The sequence below is a fragment of the Nanorana parkeri genome, unplaced genomic scaffold (genome assembly GCF_000935625.1).
Source record: "Nanorana parkeri isolate BGI_ZX_2015 unplaced genomic scaffold, ASM93562v1 scaffold2047, whole genome shotgun sequence".
Classification (NCBI taxonomy): domain Eukaryota; kingdom Metazoa; phylum Chordata; class Amphibia; order Anura; family Dicroglossidae; genus Nanorana; species Nanorana parkeri.
The window spans coordinates 194792-200888 of NW_017308315.1; positions in this window are offsets into that span (position 1 = coordinate 194792).

The window sequence follows — 6097 nt, forward strand, 5'->3', positions numbered from 1 at the left end:
CCTGTCAAAGCATCTGTGAATGGATGGCGCAACACACAACAGCTCCAAATGCAAAAATACACACCAGCCTGCAGGTAAAAGAGCCCCACGATTGAGGTAAGTGTGTGTGTGTGGCGGGGGGGGGGGGGGGGGGGGGGGTTGAGAGCTGATCTGTGAGTGACTATAGATGTAACATAAAACATGGTCAAAAAAGTAAACTTAGCCTTTAATTATGAGTGACACAGGAAGTTTTTATTTCAGTAAAGCTGATGAGTGAGACTTTCTGTATTTTCATAACATGAGTGACATCACAACACTTCACATGTAAGGTTTACATTGCCAAGATATTTCTCATATATTCAGCTTATGTGTTTGTTTTAAATGCATTTTAAACTAAAGGCTCCGTATTAAATGTGATCTGAGTGTACACTTTCTTCATGATTTCAAGTCCCATCATTGTTTACATGTACTATAATCTGTTGAAAAGCAAACTTTAGTGAAACTGATAAACATTTTTTCTTTACAAAGCCACTAAAAGAATGCAAACATCTAAATACACGTTATCCAATGCCATTCCCTGTAGCCTGTGCTCAATCTTTTTACCATGCCTACATTTCTGCACTTACATAAAAGAGCTCTTTCTTTGGTGAGTCTTAATTAAAAATAACCCAGGACAAGCTGCGCTACTGTTAAATGAAAAACATCTGGCAAAGTTTTCCACTTTACAAGTCACTAAAAGTTTAGTCGATTAAAAAAAAATTACGACTTACCATTGCCAAGAATAGTGAATATCTTCTTTACAGATTCATTAAGGCAAAGTGAGTCTCCTTGAGATTGAGAGCGAGTGGCTGGTCCATGCTCCTGACTGCTGTGACTGAATGTCCTGTGTGGATTTCCCTCCTCTGGAAAACTTTCATACAGCTTTTTTTTTTTTCTCTCTCTCCCTCTGCTCTTGCTCTGCAGTGACTGAGTGGCTTGCCAGTAAATCATAATTGCCTGAGTCTACGCATTTTAAATACCGCCCAGTGAGACAGATGTGCATAAAAGAGATGCTATTTCACTGAATGAAACCACTTTAGGCTTAACCTTTTTTCCCTGCACCACAAGGCAGCAACGAGGAACCTCAGACTTTCCTTTGCTGACCGGGACAGCCAGACATAAAACCAGAACGCTGCAAGTTAATGGCAAATGGGTTGTGTGCTAAACACTTTTCATCTCGCCGGCAGTGACAGAGTTAAATAACTGCTGCCCTCAGCTACACTTTCTTTCTTCAGTTGCTCTGGGTGTCCTGTTAGCTGGCTCCCTTTTTTGTTTATATAGTTTAGCAACGCTAAACATTACCTACACTTCATGCCTGAAATTAAAATGAATCATTTAAGGCCTTATTTCAAGAAGGAAAAATAAAAAAAAAGAACTTCTCTGCTCACTTACCAGGAAGAAAACGCCTTTCATAAAGTGTTTCCAGGCTGCTAGAGGGTGAATAATGTCTGTGTAGTGACTGTGTATGGAAGAAAAAAAAAATGATGATGGGGACAGCAAGGTTTTACTATCCATCATAAACATAGGAAAGGTGCACAATGTATAAAGCGTATGACAAATGATAGTCATAGAGAATACAGGTCTTCTTTGTAACAATTGTATCAGTGTAACACAAACTGGTTTACTTTCTTTTATAATGTTTATATATAATAGAGCTATCTAAAGTATATACTGCCTGGCCAAAAAAAAAGTCACGCTCTAATATTTAGTTGGACTGTCTTTAACTTTGATTAAGGCATGCATCGCTGCAGCATTGTTTGGAAGTGCATGCGATGTCACAACATTTATTTCCGACGAGAGTCGCATTCATTTTTCACCAAGATCTTGTAGTAATGATGGGAGAGTCGGAACAACTGCGTAAAGTCTTCTTCAGCACATCCAAAATATTCTCAATAGGATTAATGTCTGAACTCTGTGCTGGCCAATCCAATGTGTGAAAATGATGTCTCATTCTCCCTGAACTACTCTTTCACAATTTGATCCCGGTGAATCCTGGCATTGTCATCTTGGAATATGCCCGTGCCATCAGGGAAGAAAAGATCCATTGATGGAAAAACCTGGTCATTCAGTATATTCAGGTAGGCAGTTGACCTCATTTTTTGTGGACATTACGTTGCTGAACCTAGACCTGTTATCCAATGGAAGGCTCTGACCTATTTGCTTAGCTAAGTCCAGGTGTTTTTTTTTGGCCATGCACTTTTATTTAAATATATCCTTCAATAGCACAGTGGTGTAGTGGTTAGCATTTCAGCCTTGCATCTCTGGGGGTCCTTGGTTTAAATCCCCGTCAGGACAGTATCTGTAAGGTGTTTGCATCTTTTCCCTGTGCTTGCATGGGTTTCCTCCAGGTACTCCGGTCTCCTCCCGCACTCCAAAGACATGCTTGTAGGTTAATTGGCTCCTCTCTAAATAGGCCCTGTATGTATGCATGTGAGATAGAGACCTTAGATTATAAGGCAAGGACTGATGTGAATGTGCACTGTAAAGTGATGTTAAAATTGTTGGCGCTATATAAATACCTGTAACAAATAAATAAATAATAGCCACAAAGGACATAAATCCAGTCACTAAGCAAAAAATGCCTTTGCAAGCCCAGTACATGGTTAAAAAGCTCAAAAAAGACTCAGCTTAACACAACTCCTGCAGCTTTGGTCCAGAAAAAGACCAAATAAAGCCCTCTGGGTAGTTGGGAACTGTAAATTTAATTTCCCGGAACAAAATATTCCTATGTTGCCATACACTAATTATTACTTTGAATATAATTAATTGTTAAAAGATTGTCCATTCCACACCCCGCAGTTTGTTGATTTTCTGAAGTTGCATATGTGGCGAGTTCAGATGCAAGCAATGCTTGCTAGAGTTCTTAAGTAAGGAATAACTAAGGTTTCTGGTCATGGTGAGATCAACTCTTAATAAATAAAAATTTGCTTTCATGACTGTATTAAAATGTAAGTCTGGAGATGAATATAGTTGTGAAGAGAATTTAAAATGCTGCCAGCTTGTGACCGGCTGCCACACCCATCCCAATACAGATGGATTTCACATCACTCTCACTTTTGCCATATTAAAGTTTGGACCGTTTACACAACAGCAACAGTTTCCTCTTTTAACTCATCGTTTTCTAAGGGAAAAAAATAAACTACAATAACAGGGAAAAAAGCTTGCAAACAACTCGCTACCACAAGAATCTATACATTTTTCCCCCCCTCTATATAGACTTAATCACATAATTTATATTCAACTTCAAAATACACTGACATAAAGTGACAAGGGTTAAACCGGCAGCCAAAATTGCCATAGTAACCAGAGCTCTGGGGAAAAAAAACACTCGCAAAACCAACTGGAAAGTGTGGTACACTTTGTTATTATAAACACTCACTGGCTAGAGGCAGCGGCTGTTCCTAAGCTGCAACTTCAAAAAGAAAGCTGAATAAAGTAGCATTATGGAATAATGTCTCTAAAACCGCTGAATATGGCCTGGTACAGAGGGCTAAGCCTTGCCACTTTTGATGTTCAAGTTCTGGTTACATTAAGCAAACTTTATTTCTGTGTAGAATGATGTGTAGAATGATGTAGCTGGTAAACCTAGGATGGGAGTGTTATAGTTCTGTAGTGACTGTAGACAAGGAGTTTCTGATGCAGGAGACACACACACACACATACAGGGTTATTCACAAAAGGGAGAAGAGTTTGGAGAAGGCAGGAGAAGTGAACAATCTAGGACCACATACAGTAGCTGATTTTGAAAACTTCCCCAATTCAGCTCACTTTCCAGTTCGGCTATGTTGTCCTAGATTGTTCCCTTCTCCTGCTTTCTCCAAACTCTTCTCCCTTTTGTGAATAACCCTGTATGTGTGCTAATATCATTGACATATCTCAATGCATTGGATCTATGTTGTGACAAAACATCTAATCTGCAAAATCAGAAATTAAGGTTTTCCAAAGCCAAGATTTGCTCATTACAAAATTAACATTGGAAAGACAATGTGATTTTTCCCATTTATTGAAAAGTGATAGAGTTTGCATACAGGCCATTACCAACCCACTGTTAGTTATCTCTTTGGTGATCCTCTGTTGCTCCTTCCTCCATTGCAACCAAAAAAACTAGTGCCAGTTGATGTTGGGTCTAGTGCAGGGGTGTCCCTCTGCTTTTCCCTGCTTAAGGTGGGGGGCAGGATATGGTTGTTGCACACTAACTTGTGGTGGGAGGTGAAGGGGGACACCAGCCAGAATGTCCCGCTCAGCTCCTGGCAACCAATTATGTCACTGGTTGTCCGGAGCAGGGCAGGAAACTAGCTAGAGCATCCCGCTCAGCTCCCGGCAACCAGTCACATAATTGGTGCAGGGAGCTGGGCGGGACGCCGGTCAGAACGTCCCAGTTGCTAACAGCTGGGTGGAGAGATGTGTGTGGCCCTTACACATCACCCCTATGTATTTTTTTAAGATGACCCAAAGATGCCACTTGAGGCAACATTCTCAGGCTGCCTCATTATAGGGATGGCACTGGTGTAGACAATGTTTGCACATGCTGCCCCATACCCATTAGAACAGATATTTTAATGAAGGAAGGAGCAGGGGGGAATACCCTTTTGGATAGAATAGGGAATGGTTAGAACCTCTTTCAGGATTTTTTTCTGCTGTATGCAGCCTCATTCTGGAGGTTTCCCTTTACTTCCTGTGCTACACACACCAGGAAGTAATATGAAATCTCTCCAAAGTAAGGAGATATCCCTCTTAGTTGTAATAGGAACAGGTGTTCACACTGGAAAGTTCCCTTCACCCTTTACTCCAGTGACATCTGCAAAATATTGGATTTCCTATCACCCTCTCTTTTGTTGACAATGCCACAGGATATATCATGAGGGTGAATCTGCCCAGTGGAAAAGGGACATTAAAAACCTGAAAGAGGTTCCAACCTAGCTCACTCTATCCATAGCCAAAATAAAGTTTTGATTTCTATACATTTTAAACCTTAGAGCTCCTCCATACTAAAAGGAGCAATGTAACATGTGTTATAAACCATGTTATCATGGTGGGAGAAAAATATCTACCTTATCTTACTATAGAAGCAGTGTATAAGAAAAATTAAAAAAAAGGACATAAGAAGAGGAGAGCGAGCAGAGAAGGATTTAGGTTATTTCAGGGAGGGCTAGAGTTAAGAGTACAGAGATGGGTAGTGCTAGGGTCATGGTTAAAGGGAGGGTGAGGTTTTGTGTTAGGCTACTGGGAGAGTTAATGTGAAGTAGGCCTCAGGGTAGGGCATCAGTCTCTGCTGTGGATGCTCTGTGCCAAAAACTAACTGTTGATTTTGTGTCATAGGTGAATCCTGTTTTGAAACTTCTTTAAGATTATATGTAAATAGTAAAAATGTGAAACATCATTTGTATGACTTATAAACTTAAACCAAAAATGTAAAACTCAGTTGACCCACGACCTTTCATGTTTCCCTTCAAGGGCATGAACCAGAACCAGCGCCAGGTTCTCTGTGCTAAAACATAATGTACTGTCCAAAAAGGATATCAAGGAATATATTTTAAAAAACTGATTCATTTTTATTGATAATAAAATAATCTATACAAGTTTAGGTACCTATTGAAAAAAAAAAGGTTCTATGCAGTTTGTGTAATGAAGGTGGAATTAGACAACATTATGCAATTAGCTGTAGGTAGATGACTTAGGCATAATCATAGATCAGTGAATGTGGAAAATATTCACAGGTGTTTTATCATTCCTAGTCATTTAAAACATATGCACCAGGAAGATTCACCTTCAGCAAATACTTGGTAAATGTCATATCATGCTTTATAAATATACAGAGGGCTGTACCTCCCATGAGGCAAGTTGAGTCGGCTCCATGGAACAATCTACCCTCATTACAGCTCAGTACCACTGAGTCTAGTAAAACCACATGTCTAAGGAGTCCACCTTTGCGGAATGAAGGGGGTGAGCAAAAGCAGCCACCTCAGGTGGCAAATAACCAAGGCATGCTGCTGAGTATACCCCCAGGTCAGTTTTACAAAGCATTTGTATTTTTTTTAAGTGTTTTAGATGTCTCCTAGTAGATTATAAAATAATTAGA